The 20,554-nt window shown below is 45.2% G+C and overlaps 1 protein-coding gene across 1 annotated transcript in view; it reads right to left on the bottom strand.

Moving 5' to 3' along the window:
* LOC122796893 (msx2-interacting protein-like) overlaps positions 1-20,554 on the bottom strand; it is an 868,075-nt gene that overhangs the window by 59,166 nt on the left and 788,355 nt on the right. The window lies entirely within an intron of this gene.

Genomic DNA, 20,554 nt, shown 5'->3' with positions numbered 1-20,554 from the left:
ATCTGCCTCTAGGGCGTCGGGATCTACCCCTTTGAGGTCTGACACAGGAAAGGACCAGTTGTTTGTTGGCCAGTGTCTACTAAACCTAGGTGGCTGTACTTGTAAAAAATCTTTGACCGTTTGCAAAGATTTAGCTTTGTCCTCCATTTTCTTTAACACCTCTTCTGCCCCAACACCAAACATAGTATCATGCTGTAAAGGTGCATCTAATAATTTAATTTTGACATGATCAGGCAGATTTTGTTCCTTTAACCAAGCATGCCTCCTAATTAGAGCCCGTAACTGTGGCCCTGAAGGAGGCCTCCAAAGAATCAAAACCACATTGCAAAGTATACTTTCCAACTTGTTCAGCTGCATGCAATAAATCCTGCATATCCTTGTTTTCTGCACATTCAGAGTATAACGACATTTTCTGTTTAAGCAATGCCATGACATGTTGCTGATATTTGAGCATATGAAACTGACATTTTAAGGCCCTTATACCCAAGGTAGCAGATGTGTAAACCTTTTTTCCCCATCTATCCAGTGTCCTAGAATCTCTGTCAGAGGGGGTAGTGTTTTTTGCAGCAGAAGCCTTAACTCCTTTGGGACCCTGAGAAATAGTTTCTGGGTCTGCAGCAGGGTTTTTAAAAAGGGAATTTATGAGAGTCAGGAACCCTGTAATATCTGTCAGGCTTAACAGGAGCTGGAGGTAAGGAGTCAGGGGTAAGACTAGACTCCGAAAACACATCATCTACAATGTCTAACACAGGTGGAATGGCTAGTGGCCTGTGTTGAGGTAGTAAAAGGAAATCCCTGAGCCTCTTTTTAGATTCTGAAAAATCTTGGCTCTCCCAGTGGAAATGCTCCATCATGGTATGCAAGGTTTCCCCAAAAGAATAGTCCTCTGGAGGAGAAGCTGAAGGTAAAGATTCTTCAGCATGAGAATCCTCATAGGGGGGAAGAGAATATTTCTGATCAGAAGAGGAATCAGAAGAAATGGAAACCTGATCTGAAGATTCAAAGTCAGTCTCTTGCCTAGGCCTCTTATCAGGAGGGGGATGAGAACGCCTGATCAAGGTAATCAAGGCTTCGGCCATTTTCAGCATCTGTTTTTTGGGCATAAAGGCCTGACCACGTGGCTCTTGAGTTTGTTTCTTTGCTTTAGAAGGTGCTTTAGTCTTTGCATTTGAAGCTGAAGTTGGTTTAATGTAAAGATGTTTAGGTCTGAATACACTCTCAGAAGCCGGTGCCTGCTCAAGCGGCTCCGAACCCATCTGAAGGAATAGTATCCGAGGCTCCAATACCTTGAGTTTCCAGCGGCATGGCTGACTCCACGTGGGAGTCGGTAACGGCCTGCGATGCTAAAGTAGCGGGCGTCAGGGGCTGTGAAAGCGCCTCACTGAGAACCGGCAACTGGCTTAGGAGAAGCTTAGTTGTTGGTTTTGGGCCTTGGTTGTCTATCTCTCTCCTTTTCTTTGCGTTTTTTGTGAACTCCGGTAGTCGGATGGCTATCTGATGACATTTCTGGATAATTAAACCGGCGTCCAAAATAATTTAAAGCAAAATCATACCGACGCTTAATAGTGAGTTGGTTAAATGTAGCACAAAACCGACAACCAGAAACGTTGTGATCAGGGCCTAGGCAAGGAATACAGTAAGAATGAAAATCCTTATGAGGTATTTGCTTTCCACAAGAAATACAATTATTTACTTTTTCTGACATTGGTCTGGAGCAAGACAAAAGTTTCCCCAATGGGGTACTTAGCTTTATTGAAGACTATGGATCTGAAACTCGAACACGAAAATCTCAGGAGTCTGCCGACTGGCACTTCCGAGCTACTTCTGCTTCGGGCACCACGCGGCAAGAAAGACTAAAGAAAATGGGGTCAGCTGCTTCTTTTATACCCCTGACGACCTGACATCAGGGAAGGGGTGACAGCAGCCGACGCAGGACCCGGGACTTTGGAATTCAGGCCGACTGAGGGCAACCTATCAGCAGGATTACCCAAATGTAATGACTGCAACAGTGAAACACGAAGAACATCGTAGATATTGCCTGCAAGATTCCCTTATGGAGATGTGCAGATTAGCTTCTTTTAAGTCTAGAGTGACCAGCCAGGAGTCCTTGGCTAGCATTGGAAGCAGGTGTTGGGAGTGTAAGCATTTTGAATTTTGGGACCACCAGGAAGGTGTTTAGAATGGACAGATCCAGGAGAGGGCACCAAGAACTCTCTTTTCTGGGCACCAGGAACAGTCTGGAGTAGAAACCCTGTCCCCTTTGCTCTACTGGAACAGGTTGAATAGCCCTGATACTGAGAAGAGAAAGTACTTGCTTTTGAGCCTCTGCCCACTGGTTTGGAGGAAGGTCTGGCAAACCGCTTGGGGTTAGCAGTGAGTGGAAGTAGAATCTGTATCCCTGGGATACAATGTTTAGGACCCATCGGTCCTGGTTAATGTACTTCCAGTTTTTTGCATGCAGGGCGAGTTTTCCTCCTAGGAGTGCAAGTACTTGGGCATGGCTGGAAAGGATGACAGACAAGTCATTGTGAACTTTTTCCATAAGGGGGTGGCTTACCACTCCCTATTATTGAGGTGGGAGCACTCCACTGTTTAGATCTCTGCATACCCTGAGACTGTAGTCTTGGTGGTCTGTTGCCCCTGGGTTTGGACCGAGAAGGTCTGCGAGGGACTGGAAAGGACCAGTTTTTAGAAGGCCAATGCCTACTGAATCTAGGAGGCTGTACCTGGACAAAATATTTAACAAATTGCATAGATTTAGCTTTTTCCTCCATCTTTTTAAGAACAACTTCTGCTTTTATGCCAAACAACCATTCTTGATTTAATGGAGCATCTAGTAATTTTGCTTTAACATGGTCTGGCAAGATTTGTTCCTTCAGCCAAGCATGCCTTCTCAGTACAGACCCAGTGACGACAGCCCTGCAAGATGCTTCTAAGGCATCAAAACCACACTGCAAAGTATGTTTACTAACTTGGTTTGCAGAATGCATTAACTCTTGTAAATCTTTATTTTCTGTACAACCAGGAATCAACAACATTTTTTGTTTAATTAGTTCCATAATATGCTGCTGGTACTTCAACATGTGAAACTGGCAATTTAAAGCCCTGATGGCAAGAGTAGCAGGGGTATACACCTTCTTACTCCATATGTCTAAAGCACTAGAATCCCTGCCCGAAGGGTTGGGTTTTTTGCTGTAATACCTTTAGGTTCCCTGGGAAATGTTCTCTGGATCCGCAGTGGGAATTTTAGAGAGACATTTGTGAGAGTCAGGTACTCTCTAGTACCGGTCAGGCTTTCTAGGAGCTGGTGGTAAAGTATCAGGGGAAAGACTGGATTCCATGAAGACATCATCTACAATATCCAGGACAGGGGGTATAGCTAAAGGCCTGTGTTGAGGCAAGTCTAAAAATTCTCTGAGTCTCTTTTTGGACTGTAGGTAAGTCCTGGCATTCCCAGCGGAAATGTTCTCTTAAGGTATGCAACGTTTCACCAAAAGAAAAGTCCTCTGAACTGGAATGGAATCCTCAGCATTTGAATCCTCATAGGTAGATATGGGTATTTCCTGGTAATCAGAGGGATCACAGTCATCGGACTCATGGTCTGTAGAATCAGAAGGAAAATCAATTCTTTGTCTTTTAGAGGAGGAAGGCTGGCTTCCCCTAATTAAAGTAATAAGGTCTTCAGCCATCCCAAGCATTTGTTTCCGTGGCATGGGAGCTTGAGAATGCGCTTTGGTCATCGGTTTCCTAGGCGTAGTGCGAACTCTGGGCCTGAAAAACTTGGTAGTTTTAGTCAGAAATAAAGTAGTCAGTTCAATACGAACATCAGAAGATCTGAATACACCCTCAGAAGCCGGTGCCTGCACAGCGGCTCCTGACCCATCCAAGGTAGAGACATCCGCAGATTCCAAAGTCGAAGAAGCATCTCGCGGCATACCGGACTCTGAATGGGTCTCAGTAAAGGCCTGTGAATCTGTACAAGCGTGTATCAGGGGCTGCGAACGCACCAACTAGCTTAACGGAAGCATCATCGGCAGTTTTGGACCTATGCAGTCTGTCTGTCTTTATCCTTACTTTTTTTGGAAGAAAGATAGTCGGATGGCTTATCGAAGCCAATACGGAGAACAAGAGCGAAAGATATTAGCGATAGCCCAGCGACAAATAGTTCGGGCATTGCCTCCAGACAAAACTGACAGTGAGGAACGTCGTGGTCTGGCCCTAAACGGGTGACGCAGTAAGAATGAAAATCTCTGTGAGGTATTTGCTTTCTACAGGCAAGACAACTGTTATATTTTTCTGACATCGGTAAGAACAAGAAAAAAGGATCCCCAACGGGGTACTTAGCTTTAGAAGACATCAGGTTTGAAACTCGAAAAATGAAAATTTCAGGTAGTGGCCGACAGGCACTTGCGAACTGCTTCTGCTTTGGGCTCCCGCTCAGCAAGAAAAGCTGATGTAATGGGATTGGCTGCATGTTTTATACCCCTGACGACCTGATGTCATGGAAGAGGCGAAAGCATCCAACGCAGAAATCTCTGGTATTCGTGCCAACTGAGGGCTACCTGCAGGCAAAAAACCCAAGTGTTATGACTGCAACAGTGAGGCAGAAAACCCAAGTGTGATGACTGCAACAGTGAAACAAGAAGAACACCTGGTCTCCAGGCTTTTTCTTTCTTTGGCACCGGATACATTCTTAAATAAAACTCTGTTTCTTTTACCTCCAGAGAAAGGATGGGTTGTAAGATAGGAGGAAACAGAGGGGCTTGGTCTGGTGGATGTAGAATACTTCCTTGTAAAGGAGGGGTTTCTTCCCACTGCCAACTGTAACCCTATGGAATGGATAAGGTACTGCCAAGGGGGGGGGGTAGCCTATGCACTCATTCTGACTTATCTGACAGTCCTTAGTTTGGGGGGGGGGGGGGGGGTTCTGCATTCTTTGGGACTTCCTGTGTCATTGTGTTATTTTTTTTTTTAATGAATGCCTACCAGCACTTTCGTAAGACCTTTTAATTTCTTGCCAAAATTAGACGAGTGAGCAGTACAACCCTTGGAAAAAAATTAAAGAATGAAAAAAATCTGAGTGATTCCTTATATCAGCACACAATTATCACATTGTTGATACCCTGTGCAGCACAGGGATGAAAAAAAATACAGTTTTGTACACTTACCATAAATGTAGATGTTCGAGTGTATTCACTGTTGCAGTCATCATATTTGGGTTATCTGCTTGCAGGTAGCCCTCAGTTGGCCTGATTATCAAAGTCTTGGGTCCTGCATCGGTTATTGTCTCATCTTCCATGACGTCAGGACATCAGGGAAATAAGGCATGCAAGCCGATGCCATTACATCAGTTTTTCTTGCCCCATATGTCGGGTGCCCCCACAAAGGGAAGCAATTATATACAAGTTTACACCTCCAAAAAAAGCAAATACACCAGAAAGCTTTAAGCATAGTAAGCAAGAATACACGTATAGTCAATAGCAGTCAGGGGGGTGGAGGGAGGGTAACCAGGACTGCAACAGTGAATACACTCGAACATCTACACTTGTGGTAAGTGTACACAACTGTACTATGTTCTTCGTGTTTCACTGTTGTAGTCGTCACATTTGGGTAGATTCCCCAAAACTAAGGATGGGAGGAGGAAATTAGATAGCATTAGGACCAGCTATAAGGCCCAGCAAGACTGCAGTGGCAAAGCCATCTCTGGATTTAGAGAAAACTGGCTAGTGGTAGCGCTTGGTGAAGATATGAACAGAACTCCAGGTAACAGCTTCTAGGATGTCCCTGGTAAGGACACCTCTGAGAAAGACTGTAGAGGTAGATGCAGCCCTGGTGGAATGAGGTCTTATCCCCTGTGGGGTAGGTTTTCCATGGTGCTTATAGCACAAATGAATGCAATGGCCTATCCACTTAGATTGGTTTGATTTGAAATGGCCTTCCCCTCTTCTCCTGCAGCAAATGCCACCAGTAGCTGTTCAGATTTCCTAAGAGGCTTAGCCCTGTCCAAGGAAAATCTAAGTTGTCTGTTCACGTCCAAGGAGTGCAGTATTTGTTCCCCATTGTTTGGATTAGAAAAGAAGGTTGGCAAATGAATGGACTGATTAAGGGCCACACTGGATACCACCTTGGGCATAAATGAAGGGTTGGTCCTGATGGACACCCTGTCCGCATGAAATATGATGAAAGGCACCACTGCCATGAGGGCCTGCAATTCCGACACCCTTCTTGCTGAAGTGATGGCTAGAAGGAAGGCTTTTTTCCATGAAAGGAATTTCAACTCTGCATTTGCAGCTGGCTCAAAGGGAGGCAAAGTGAGCTTTTCCCAATACAAAGTTAAGGTCCCTGGCTAGAGTAGGGGCTCTCCTGGGTGGTTTTAGGTTTTTCGCCCCTCTGAGGAATTGCTTCAGCAGTGAATGAGAGAAGAGGGGTGGCTCTGTATTATAATGTGCTGAAATGGCCGAGGCATGAATTTTGATGGAAGAAAAGGAAAGGCCCTTGTGAAGCATCTCAGTTAAGTATTGAAGAATATTAGGCATAAGATTTTCGAGTACTAGGCCTGCTTGCCTCCAGAATGACATCCATCACTTGCTTACTGAGGGATGGTAACGGAGAGATCAGGTAATTAGCCAGGCTGCCAGGTTCAGGGTTTGAAGATGTGGGTGCAGAATCTGGCCCTCCTGCTGTGACAGCAGGTCAGGGGTCTGAGGCAGGTGCCATGGTTCCAGCAGTGACACAGCGCAAGAGGGGGTAACCCAGTGTTGGTGTGGCCAGTCTGGTGCAATCAGTATTGTCCTTGGTTTGTCCTGTTTGATCTTTAGTAGCACGTTGTAGAGGAGAGGCAGAGGGGAGGGAAGGCATAAACTGATAGGTTTTTCCAGGTGAAGGACAGGGCATCCACTTTCCAAGCTTGTCTATGGGGAGTCCTTGTGCAGAATTTGTCCAATTTGGTAGTTCAGAGGGGAGGTAAACAGGTTCTTCTCTGGGCTCCACCATTTGTTTCTCAACATGCTGAATATCTTTGGTTCCAGTTTCCACTCGTGTGGGTCCATGAGATTTCTGCTTAGGTCGTCTGCCAGTGTATTTAGCTTGCCTGGCAGTAACTGAGCTTGTAGTTGCACTTGGTAGCCCAGGGCTGTGTTCCACACAGTCATGGCTAGTCTGCAGAGGGTATGAGTGGGTTCCCCCCTGCTTGTTTATGTACCACATAACCGTGGTGTTGTTAGTCTTTACCAATATTTGTCCTGGAAAAATATGGTCCTTGAAGGCTGTCAGAACATTCTGTACAGCTAACATTTCTTTTTGCTTGATATGCAGGTGCATTTGACTTTGGTTCCATTTGCCCTGAATGCACTGCCCTGCCAGGTGAGCCCCCTATGCATAGTCTGATGCATCTGTTAGGGTTTGGGTGGCAGGGGGTAGAGTGAATGGCAGTCCCTTGTTTTGGTGGCAGGCCTCTGCCCACCAAAGGAACTCTATCTTTAGACAAGGTATGATATGAATCATTGATTCTAGGTCCTGAGAATGCTGACACCTTAGGCTTTTTAGATACCACTGTAATTTCCTCATATGCAGTCTTGCATATGGAGCTAGTAGAATGCAAGAGGCCATGAACCAAGGGCTTGCAGTATTTTCCTTGCAGATAGCTGGGTCTTTGTGGCCAGTAGTTTGAAGTAGGCTGTCAAATGAACTTGTTTCTCTGGCGTGAGGTAGACCATCTGGGAAGTTGTATTCAAGCTTGCTCCCAGGAATACAATTTGTTGGCAGGGTACTAGATGTGCTTTCTTTTCATTTATAGTGTACCCCACAGAAGTTAGTAATTTCCTCACAAATGCCAGATGATTCAGAAGTATGTCCTGGCATTCTGCCTGAATTAGACAATCGTCCAGGTATGGATATATTTAAATATTTCTTTGCCTGCAAAATGTAATGACTGGAGCTAGGCACTTTGTGAATACCCTGGGCGCAGTAGATAAGCCAAAGGGCAGTGCAGACAACTAATAGTGCATGTAGCCTGCTCTGAAGCGTAGGTATCTTCTGCAAGATTCCATTATTGGGATGTGCAGGTAGGCTTCCTTTAAATCTAGTGTTGCCAACCAGGCATTTCTGCCTAGCATGGGAAGCAGCTGATGCAGATTTAGCATTTTTCATTTTGGGATTTCCAAAAAAGTATTTAGGATAGACAGGTCCAGGATAGGACGCCAGGAATGGTCTTTTCAGGGTACCAGGAAAAGTCTTGAGTAGAAGCCTTGTCCCCATTCTTCTTCTGGTACAGGCTGAATAGCCCTGATGCTTAGAAGAGAGAGAACTTGTTTTTGAGCCTCTACCATCTGATTTGGTGGAAGGTCTAGCCAACCGTTTGGGATTGGAAAGGAGTGGAAGTGGAATCTGTATCCTTGGGAAACTATATTTAAAACACGTTTGGCTCGGGTAATAAGTTCCCAGTTTCTTGCATACAAGGTGATCTTTCCCCCTAAAGGAACAGTCAGTTGAGCAGGGCTTAGAAAGTTTAAAGTTAAGTCATTGCATCAGTTTACCACAGGGGTGTCTTACTACTCCTAGCTTTGGAAGTGAGAGCCCCCCACTGCGTAGGCCTGTGAGTACGTTGGGACTGAAGCCTGGGTGTTCTGCTGGTTCTGGGTTTGGACTGAGAAGGCCTGGAAGAGGCAGGAAAGGACAAATTCTTAGAAGGCCAATGCCTACTAAATCTGGGAGGCTGAACTTGCAGGAAATCTAACAGTCTGCATAGATTTAGTTTTTTCCTCCATCTTTTTAAGTCCTTCTTCTGCTTTGTTGCCAAACAGGTGGTCTTGGTTTAAGGAAGCATCCAATAATTTAGCTTTAACATGATCTGGCAAGGATTGCTCCTTAAGCCAAGCATGCCATCTAGGTACAGACCCAGTGACAGCAGCCCTGCAAGATGCCTCTAATGAATTAAAACCACATTGCAAAGTATGCTTTCCAACCTCCTCAGCAGAATTAATTAAATCCTGTAATTCCTTATTTTCAGCACAGTCAGGAAACAACATCATTTTCTGTTTAAGCAGTCCAGTAATATGCTGCTGATACTTTAACATATGAAACTGGCAGTTTAAGGCCCTAATGGCCAAAGTAGCAGAAGTGTATACCTTCTTACCCCATCTATCCAGGGCCCTGGAATCTCTATCAGAGGGGGTAGGGTTTTTGGCAGTAGTATACTTAATGCCTTTGGGTCCCTGTGAAATGGTCTCAGGATCCGCAGTAGGATTCTTAAAGAGGAACCTGTGAGAGTCAGGTACCATGTAATATCTATCATATGTCCTCAATTAGGAATAAAGATGCACATAATGCTTTATATAAGCATATTGAGACCCACCCCACAAATAATTTTAAATTCAAAGCAGTGGTTAATGTTGTCATGAACAATAGGGGGGGTGATGTTAAACTATTAACTGAATCTATGGAGTCTAAATGGATTTTGGAATTGATGGCCCACAGAACTCCGGGCTTAAATGACTGTGTACCTTTAAAACCAGCCTTGCAGAAAAGGCAGGCTTTTTACTAACTCTCATTGGTTGACATGTATTTTAAATATCAGGAAGTGTCTTTAGTATGTGATCTGATGAAGGGTTTTAACCCGAAAGCGCTTGTCAGTGGATATTCATTTTGTTGGAGTTTCTTACCAGTTTTGGATACAACTTTTTGTGTATTTTAATAAAGCAGTGGAACATCCAGCGGAGTCTCACCTTTTCTTTCATTGTACTTATTTTTCGGCTGTTTGGTGAGTCTGAGGCATAGCAAAGAACATTATTTGGACTACCATGTAATACCAGTAAGGTTTTCTGGGAGCTGGAGGTAAAAAGAGTCAGGCACCAGGCTAGATTCCAAAAAGGCATCGTCTACAAAGTCCAGTACAGGAGAGATGGCTAAAGGCCTGTGTTGAGGTAAGAGTAAGAATTCCCTAAACCTCTTTTTGGAGTCAGAGTAATCCTGGCTTTCCCAGTGGAAATGCTCCCTAAGAGTAAGCAAGGTTTCACCAAAAGAGAAATCCTCTGGAGGGGAAGCAGAAGGAATGGAGTCCTCTGCATCAGAATCCTCACAGGTAGATAAGGGCAACTCCTGGTCATCAGAGAAAACAGAAAAGTACAGTTTTGTACCTACCATAAATGTAGATGTTCGAAGATCCACATTGCTGCAATCCTTACATATGGGTAGTCCGCTGTCCTCGGTCGGCCCGAATACCAAAGTATTAGGCTGACGTCGGTCAAGGCGCTTAAAACTGACATCAGGACGTCAGGGTACAAAAGCGCATGACCGACGTCATTTCCTCAGTCTTTTCTTGCCCCAGATGTCAGAAGGCCCTAACAAGAAAGGCCACAGCCAAAAACCAGCAAAAACTAACCAACCACCCGTGCACTAACCATATTTACACTATGTACAACACAAACCACACCACCACCTTCAACAACAGAGGGAAGGAGGGAGGTATTGGACTGCAGCAATGTGGATCTTGAACATCTACATTTATGGTAGGTACAAAACTGTACTATGTTCTTCATCTCACATTGCTGCAGTCCTTACATATGGGTAGAATCCCAAAGCAGAGGTAAGGGAGGATGGCAAACTATAAAGCATTAGGAGCTGCCAACATGCCCTGTAAAATTGCAGTGGCAAATCCAGCCCTAGATTTAGAGTAAAGAGGAAGGTGGTAATGCTTAGAGAAAGTATGCACTGAACTCCAAGTAGCTGCTTCCAAAATATCTTTAGTAGCCACCCCCCTTAAAAAAGCTGTAGAAGTGGCAGTAGCCCTAGTGGAATGAGGCCTAATCCCAGCTGGAATCTCCTTACCATGATGGGAATAACAGAAAGCAATACAAAACCAATCCACTTAGAAATAGTTTGTTTTGAAACAGGTTTGCCCTGAGAACCCAAAGCAAAAGAAACAAACAACTGCTGAGACTGCCTGAACCCTTTAGTTCTGCTCAAATAATATCGCAACTGTCTGTGTATATCCAAAGTGTGCAAAATCCTTTCCCCTTTATTTTGGGGGTTTGCATAAAAAGTAGGCAAATGAATAGTTTGGTTTAAAGCCACACTAGAAACCACTTAAGGCATAAAAGAAGGGTTAGTACGCAAAGACACCCTATCCTTGTGGAAAATTAAGAAAGGCTCAACTGCCATAAGGGCCTGTAATTCAGAAACCCTTCTCGCAGAGGTAATGGCCAACAAAAAAGCAGTCTTCCATGATAAATATTTCAACTCTGCCGATGCTGCAGGCTCAAAAGGTTGTAGAGTGAGTTTCTCCAACACAAAATTGAGATCCCAAGCAGGAGTAGGAGCTCTACGTGGGGGTCTTATATTCTTTGCCCCTCTAAGGAATTGCTTAAACAAAGGCTGAGAAAATAATGGTGGGTCACAGTCATAGTGAGCAGAAATTGCTGCAGCATGAACCTTTATAGAGGAGAAGGACAAACCTTTGTCCAATAACTCAGTAAGGTATTGAAGCGCAACACTTAAATTAGGTTTAGAAACATCAAAGTCCTTTGCTGTTCTCCAAAATAAAAATCTCCTCCATTTATCTGCGTAAACTTTCCTTGTACTAGGCCTTCTGGCCTCCAAAATAACATTCAAAACTTGTTGTGGAAGCTGAGACCCTCCAGGGTTTAAAACAGAATATGCCAGGCTGTCAGATGTAGAGAATGAAGTTTGACATTGAGTAAATGACTGTTCTCCTGAGACAGCAGGTGAGGAATCAAGGCAAAGGCCATGGAGGCTCCTGTACCAGACTTCTCAGTAATGGGTACCAGTGCTGTCGAGGCCAATCTGGAGCTATTAAAATCATGTTTGGCTTGTCCTGTCTGACCTTCAGCAGTACCTTTGGGAGGAGAGGCAGAGGTGGAAAGGCATACACGTGAAGATTGCTCCAATTGAATGAGAGAGCATCCACTTTCCAAGCTGTGGGATGAAACCTTTTGTGCAAAACTTTGGCAGCTGGTAATTTAGTGGAGAAGCGAACAGATCTATGTCTGGAGTTCCCCATAACACTGTCAATCTCTGAAATACATGAGGATCCAATTTCCACCCGTGGGGATCCATAATTTGTCTGCTCAACACATCTGCTAAGGAGTTCTGTGCTCCTGGCAGAAACCTTGCCTGAAGATTTAGCTGTAAACTGAGAGCAGTCTCCCACAAAATCATTGCTTGTCTGCATAGAGGATAAGAATGCGTTCCCCCTTGCTTGTTGATGTACCACATGACAGTTGTGTTGTCTGTTTGAATCGACACCTGCCCTGGAAGAAGTAAATCCTTGAAAGCTATCAATGCAAATTGGACTGCTAACATCTCCTTCAAGTTGATATGTAGATGTTGAAGTCTGGCAGGCCACGTGTCTTGTACCCATTTTCCATTTAGATGAGCTCCCCAAGCTTTGTCTGAGGCATCTGTCGTTAAAATCTGACTCGCCTCTGGCCGGGTCACAGAGAGTCCCTTGTTTAGGTGACATTCCTGAGCCCACCACAAAAATTCCTTTTGAATGCAAGGTATTATCTGAATGACAGTGTCCAAATCTTGGCAGTGCTGTGTCCATACATTCTTGAGATACCATTGTAGCTTCCTCATATGCAGTTTGGCATTGGGAAGTACCAGAATACAAGATGCCATGAACCCCAAGGCTTGAAGGACTGTCCTTGCAGTCAGCCTGGACTGACGAGACAACTGGTGGAAGTAAAGAGAAAGATTCTTTTGTTTGTCCGGGGTCAAAAAGGCCATCTGGGATGCTGTATTCAGTCTCACACCCAGAAAGCACATGTCCTGAGAGGGTACTAGACTGGACTATTTCGTTCACAGAATACCCCAGGCATCTTAACACTGCCATCACATACTGTAAATGAAGAAGAAGTTTGTCCTTTTCTTGGGCCAGAATCAGGCAATCGTCCAAATAAGGATAGATCTGTATTCCTCTTAGCCTGAAGAAAGCTACCACTGGAGCCAGAACCTTCGTGAACACTCTGGGCGCAGTAGATAAGCCAAAGGGCAATGCAGAGAACTGATAATGTGAAGTCCCAGCCCGAAAACGCAGATACTTCCTGCAACTGGGTCTGACAGGAACATGAAGGTAAGCCTCCTTGAGATCCAGAGTCACCATCCAGTGATCTTTGCCCAGCAGAGGTAAAAGCTGTTGTAACGTCAACATTTTGAACTTGGGAATGTCCAGATATGTGTTGAGGATAGATAAATCCAAAATTGGTCTCCACGTGTTTCCTTTCTTTGGTACTAGAAACAGGCGAGAATAAAATCCTAGGCCCACTTCTGGCAGAGGGACCGGTTGTATGGCTCCTATTTGAAGTAGTAGAGAAATTTGTTTGCGAGCCTCTAGTCTTTGCTGAGGAGGAACGTCCGGCATGCCTTTGAAAGGAGGCAAGGTATGGAAATAAAACTTGTAACCCTGGTGTATGATATCCAATACCCATTTGTCTTGGGTAATCAACATCCAATTTTCCTTGAAGAGTGCTAACCTTCCTCCCAAAGGTGCTGCCAGGCAAGAAGGATCTGGCAGCTGAAAAGTAGGTCATTGGGCCTGTTTACGAAAGGACTGGCCCCTGCCCTCACCGAAGATTGTGCAGGTGAACTCCTGTTCTAGGCCTGAAAGAACTCTGAGCTCTGCCCCTACCACGCCTAGATCTACCCCTAGACTGAGAATCATAAGAAGGATACGTCCACCCCTTAGCAGGCCAATTCCTACTAAACTTGGAGGCTGAACTTGCAAAAATCTTTAACAGCCTGCATAGACTTAGCCTTGTCTTCCATTTTCTTCAAGACTGACTCCACAGGTGAACCAAACAACACATCAGACTGCAAAGGAGCATCCAAAATCCTTGTCTTAACATGGTCAGATAAATTCTGATCCTTCAGCCAGGCGTGCCTGCGAAGAACTGAGCCAGTGGCAGCCACCCTAGATGAGGCCTGCACAGCATCAAAACCACACTGTAATGAATGCTTACACACCTGTTCAGAGACATGCACCAAATCTTGTAATTCTTTACACTCAATGCCTTCCGCCAGAGCATCCACCTTAGACTTCAATTGAGAAAGAAGAAAGTTTTGATATTTCAACATATGAAACTGGCAATTCAAAGCCCTCATAGCTAAGGTAGAAGATGTATAGACCTTCTTTCCCCATCTATCCAAAGCTCTGGCTTCTTTATCTAGAGGAACCGGATTTTTACAACAGAGGCCTTGACACCCTTAGGTCCCTGACTAATAGTTTCTGGGTCCGCCCTAGGACTCTTATAAAGATATTTATGAGCCTCAGGCACCCTGTAATACCTATCCGGTTTAACAGAAGCAGGAGGCAGAGAATCAGGATTAAGTGAAGCCTCTGCAAACACATCTTCCACAACATCCAGAACAGGGGTATAGCCAAGGGCCTATGCTGGGGTAACAGCAAAACTCCCTAAGCCTTTTCCTAGAATCAGAGAAGTCCTGACCTTCCCACTTAAAATGTTCCCTCATAGAATGAAGTGTCTCTGAAAAGAAAAATCCTCTGGAGGAGAAGCAGAAGGAGTGGAATCATCTGCATCAGAATCAGAATAAGGAGAGTACTCCTGCAAGTCTTCAGCTGAAGACTCTGAAACATCCGAAGCCTGCTCAAAACTTCCCAACTCTGGCTCCACCCTAGGCCTCTTATCAGGAGGGGGCAAAGAACCTCTAATCAGAGTAATCAAATCTTCTGCCATTTTAAGCATGTGCTTCTTAGGCACAGACCCTGCTGAACTAGGAGTGACACCAACAGAAGCTAAAACTGGCCTGCCTCTGGGAGAAGCCTTGGAAACAGAAGGAGAAGGCCTAACCACCCTAGGAAGGGAGGGGATTACAGTAACTTGAGAAGCCCCTTCAGCCTGACCTGCCTCCTGAGAGACCACCTCCTGCAAAATCAAAGTCTCCCCCTGAGGCTCCAGAGAAGTCTCCGTCGGAACCACCGGTTCCACTGAAGCCTCTAAAGAACCGGCGTCCGGAACGGACGACTCATCTTGCCTGGGTTTAACTGCTTTGTCTTTGCGCTTCTTAGAGAAGCGGGCCGGAGAATCCGACGGCATATTATAATTGCACCGCTTCCCAAAGACCAGCCTAGCACAATCTAACCTTCGCAATAGTGCGTTTATTGAACCTAGCACAAAAGCGACACCCAACAACGTCGTGCTCAGGCCCCAAACAAGGAATACACAAAGAATGATAATCCCTATGCAGTATCTGTTTCCCACAAGAAATACAGTTATTCACTTTTTCTGACATCCGTAAAACACTGAGGCAAGAAAAAACCAAAATATTCCCCAACGGGTACTTAGCCAACTTGGATTCGGTCTGAAACTCGAATTGAAAAATTTCAGAACGCCGAACGGCACTTGCAACGCTGCTTCTGCATCGGACCATGCGGCAAAAAAGACTGAGGAAATGACGTCGGTCATGCGCTTTTGTACCCTGACGTCCTGATGTCAGTTTTAAGCGCCTTGACCGACGTCAGCCTAATACTTTGGTATTCGGGCCGACCGAGGACAGCGGACTACCCATATGTAAGGACTGCAGCAATGTGAGATGAAGAACATCTTCAGAATCCTGATCAGAAGAATCAGAAGGAAAATCAGTCTTAGGTCTCTTAGAGGGAGAAGGGTGGCTTCCGCTGATTAGAGTAATAAGGTCTTCAGTCATTCTTATCATTTGTTTTTTAGGCATAGGTGCCTGACCATGCGGTCTGGTCGTCGGTTTTCTAGGCATGGATCGAATTTTAGGCCTTGAAGAAGATGGCATCGGTTTAATATGCCAGTCAGTAGGCCTGAATACACCCTCAGAAGCCAGTGCCGGCACAGCGGCTCCGGACCGATCCAAGGTAGAGACATCCGCAGGTTCCACAGTTGAAGAAGGATCTCGCAGCATACTGGACTCTGAATGGGTCTCAGTAGAGCCTGCGAATCTAAAGTAGCGGGTATCAGGGGCTGCAAAAGCGCCTCACTGAGTTCTGGTGAACTGGCGACTAGCTAAGGAGAAGCGTAGTCTGCAGCTTTGGACCTATGTGGTTCTGTCTCTGTATTTATCTTTGCGTTTTTTCGGAATGTCTGTAGTTGGGTGGCTTACCGAAGCTATTTCTGGATAATTGAACCGAGTACCAAAATAATTAGATGTGAAAAAGAACAGACGATGAATAGTTTGAGGTTTGAATAAGGCACAAAACTGACAGCGAGGTATGTCATGGACTGGGTTTAGGCAAGGAATGCAGTACCAGTGAAAAACTTTATGAGGTATTTGCTTTCCACAAGAAATACAATTGTTAACTTTTACTGACATCAGTTTAGAGCAAGAAAAAGGATCCCCAAAGGGGTACTTAGCTTAGTTTAAGACTTCAGATCTAAAACTCGAAAACGAAAATTTCAGGAGTTGGCCGACCGGCACTTGCGAACTACTTCTGCTTCTGGCACCGCACGGCAAGAAAGACTGACGTAATGGTGTCGGCTGCATGCTTTATACCCCTGATGACCTGACGTCATGGAAGATGAGACAGAAACCGATGCAGGACCCAAGACTTTGATAATCAGGCAAACTGAGGGCTACCTGCATGCAGATAACCCAAATGTGATGACTGCAACAGTGAAATACAAAGAACATCCAAGACTGCAAAAGTGAACACACTCAAACATCTACATTTATGGTAAGTGTACACAACTGTACAATGTTCATGTTTCACTGTTGCAGTCATCACCTGTGGGAGGATTCCTAAAGCTGAGGAGAGGGGTTTTAGGATTAGTAAGAGACCTAGGAATGGGTCAGCATGCCCTGCAGAACTGCAGAGGCAAACTGTGCCCTAGCCTTAGAAAATAGAGGTAGGTGGTAATGCTTGGTAAAGGTACGGGTACGGACAGAAGTCCAAGTGATAGCTTCCAAGATGACCCTGGTGGGAACTCCTCTGAGGAATGCTGTGAAAGTGGAGGCTGCCCTAGTGGAATGGACACTAACAGACTTAAGGGGTGGTTTCCCATGTAATCTGTAGCAGAAATTGATACAGTGTGAAATCTATTTGGAAATGGTATGCTTGGAAATGGGCTTCCCCTCTGCCCCTGGGACAAAGCTAAAAAGTAGTTGGTCTGTTTTCCTGAATGGTTTAGTATGGTCCAGATAGTATCTGAGCTGTATGTGCACATCTAGTGAGTGCAGAATTCTTTCCCCATTGTTTTGAGGGTTAGGAAAGAAGGTGGGTAGATGTGTGGCCTGGTTGTGAGTCACATTAGATACCACCTTGGGCATAAAGGAGGGATTAGTCATCAGGGAGACCCTGTCTGCATGGAAAATGATGAAGGGCTCAATGGCCATCACTGCATGAAGTTCTGAAACCGTTCTGGCTGAGGGGATAACTAGTAGAAAAGCAGTCTTCCAGGAGAGGTACCTTAGTTCTGCTGAAGCAGCAGGTTCGAAGGGTGGTAATGTTAGTTTTTCCAAAACATAATTCAGGTCCCAGGCTGGTGTGGGTGGCCTTCTGGGAGGTCTGATATTAGAAGCCCCTCTGAGGAATTGCTTAATCAAAGGATGGGAGAACAGGGGATGATCTGTATCAAAATGAGCTGAAATGGCTGAGGCGTGGATTTTAATAGAAGAGGAGAGGCCACTACTAAGTAGCTCCGCTAGGTAGTCCAGGATAAGAGGGATGGAAGGTTGTGAGGTACTGTCCTTTCTGGACTGGGTCCAGAAGCAGAATCTTTATTATTTTCCTGCATAAGATTTTCTAGTGCTGGGTCTTCTGGCCTCTGTGATAATATCTACGACCGGTTTGCTTAACAGGGGCCCCTTGTTTGCCTTTAGAGTATTAGCCATGCTGATAGTTTGACAGTCTGCATGTTTGGGTGCAGCATTCCCCCTCCTCACCTGAGTCAAGAGGTCTGAGACAAGGGGAAGCTGCCTGGGAGCCTGTAATGTCAGGCTGTGCAGTAAGGGGTACCAATGTTGTCTGGACCAATCTAGAGCAATGAGGATGACCTCTGGTGTCTCCTCCCTTATTCTGATCAGTACCTTGGCATTAAGAGGCAGAGGAGGGAATGCGCACACAAAGAGGGAGTTCCAAGGGAAGGTCAAGGTATCCACCTTTCATGCTGGGTGGTGATACTCCCTGGTACATAATTTTTTCAGCTGATGGTTGAGATGCAAAGCAGAGAGATCCACCTCTGGAGTTCCCCACTCCTGACAGACTTGTAAAAAGATTTTTCTATGGAGTTGCCATTCGTGGGGGTCCAGTAAGTTTCTGCTTAAGTGGTCTGCCAGGGTGCTGTCGATCCCTAGTAGGTATTGGGCTATTAGGTGTAATCTCATGGAAGAGGCTGTCAGCCACAGGTTCATGGATAGCTGCACAGAGGGAAAGATTGGGTCCCTCCCTGTTTGTTGATGTACCACATTACTGTGGTGTTGTCTGTTTTGATAAGGAGAGCCCCTGGCTTGAGATGGGGTTTGAAGGATGTCAGAGCCTTTTGTACTGCCTTCATTTCCTTTTGTTTGATGTGTAAGGGAAGGTGCTGGGCATCCCAAAGACCTTGGGTGCACCTGCCTTCTAGGGGAGCGCCTCAAGCAATGTCTGAATCATCTGTGGTAATGGTCTGCCCGGTTGGGTGGACAGTGAAGGAAAGACCCTTGTTCTTGGCACAGGCCCCTGCCCACCAGAGAAACTCGGCCCTTATACAGGGAATCAGAGGGAGAGAGGTCTATACAGGTTGAGAGTGCTGACACCAAAGGTTCTTTAGAAACCACTGAAGTTTTTTCATGTGAAGCCTGGCCAGAGGAATTTGAAGGATGCAAGATGCCATGTACCCCAAGGCTTGCAGGAAAGTACAGTTGTGTACACTTACCATAAATATAGATGTCCAAGTGTATTCACTGTTGCAGTCATTATATTTGGGTAATCTGCTGGCAGGTTGCCCTCAGTCGGCCTGATTAACAAAGTCTTAGGTCCTGCTTCGGTTGCTGTCCCTTCTTCCATGACGTCAGGTCGTCAGGGGTATAAAACATGCAGCCGATGCCATTACATCAGTTTTTCTTGCCCCTGATGTCATGTGCCCCCCAAATGGGGAGCAAAATATTTAAGTAATTATAAACACAAAAATATATCTCCAAACAAAAGCAAATACACCAAAATAGCTTTTAAGCATTGTAAAGTAAAGTAGCGGTATAGTAAGAGAAAACCAGGGGGTTCGAGGGAGGGTAACCAGGACTGCAACAGTGAATACGCTCGAGCATCTACATTTATGGTAAGTGTACACAACTGTACTATGTTCTTCGTGTTTCACTGTTGCAGTCATTACATTTGGGTAGATTCCCAAAGCTATGGTTGGGAGGATGGATTTATACAGCATTTGGACCAGCTATAAAGCCCTGCAGGGCAGCAGTGGCAAAGCCAGCTCTGGATTTAGAGAAGAAAGGTAAATGGTAATGTTTGGTGAAAGTATGAACTGAGCTCCAGGTAGCAGCTTCTAGAATGTCTCTGGTAGGAACACCTCTGAGAAAGGCTGTAGAAGTACATGCAGCCCTGGTGGAATGAGATCTGATCCCCTGGGAGACAGTTTTACCATGGAGCATATAGCAGAAACGAATACAATGGCTTATCCATTTGGAAATGGTCTGCTTTGAAATAGCCTTTCCATCTGCCCCTGCAGCAAAAGCCACCAGTAGTAGTTCAGATTTTCCTAGAGATTTTGTCCTGTTTAAGTAAAATCTAAGTCGTCTGTGTGCATTCAATGAATGCAGAATCCGCTCCCCCTTGTTCTGTGGTTTGGGAAAGAAAGCTGGCAAATGAGTGGTCTGATTAAGGGCCATACGGGACACAACCTTAGGCATGAAGGATGGAATGGTCCTGAGAGACACCCTGTCCACATGAAAAATAATGAAAGGCTCCACTGCCATAAGGGCCTGTAATTCAGAAATCCTTCTAGCTGAAGTGACTGCTAAAAGGAAAGCTGTTTTCCACGAGAGAAAATTTAAGTCTGCAGTAGCAGCTGGCTCAAAAGGAGGAAGAGTGACTTTTTCCAATACAAAATTGAGGTCTCAGGCAAGGGTGGAGCTCTACTGGGTGGTCTTAAGTTTTTGGCCCCTCTGAGATACTGCTTTAGCACAGGATGAGAGAAGAAGGGAGGTTCTGTGTTGTAATGAGCTGAAATGGCTGAGGCATGGATTTTTATGGAAGAAAAGGACAGGCCCTTGTGAAGCATCTCAGTTAAGTATTGTAAAATCTGAGGAATGCTGGGCACTGCTGTGCTTATCCCTTGTGATTGATTCCAGGCACAGAATCTTTTCCATTTGTCAGCATACGATTTTCTAGTACTAGGCCTTCTTGCCTTCAAAATGACATCCATCACAGGTTTGCTGAGGGATGCTAAGGGTGAATTTAAGTGATTAGCCATGCTGCAAGATTCAAAGTTTGGAGCAGAGTGTGCAGAATTTGGTTGTTCTGCTGACACAGTAAGTAAGGTGTCTGAGGCACGTGCCACGGTGGAAGGTGTGACACATTGCACAGGAGTGGGTACCAGTGCTGGCGAGGCCAGTCTGGAGCAAT

The sequence above is a fragment of the Protopterus annectens genome, chromosome 3.part0 (assembly GCF_019279795.1).
Source record: "Protopterus annectens isolate FY-2018-M chromosome 3.part0, PAN1.0, whole genome shotgun sequence".
In the NCBI taxonomy this organism is placed as follows: Eukaryota; Metazoa; Chordata; order Ceratodontiformes; family Protopteridae; genus Protopterus; species Protopterus annectens.
Note: the sequence above shows the minus strand (reverse complement) of the source record. Positions and strands in the feature narration are given on the sequence as shown.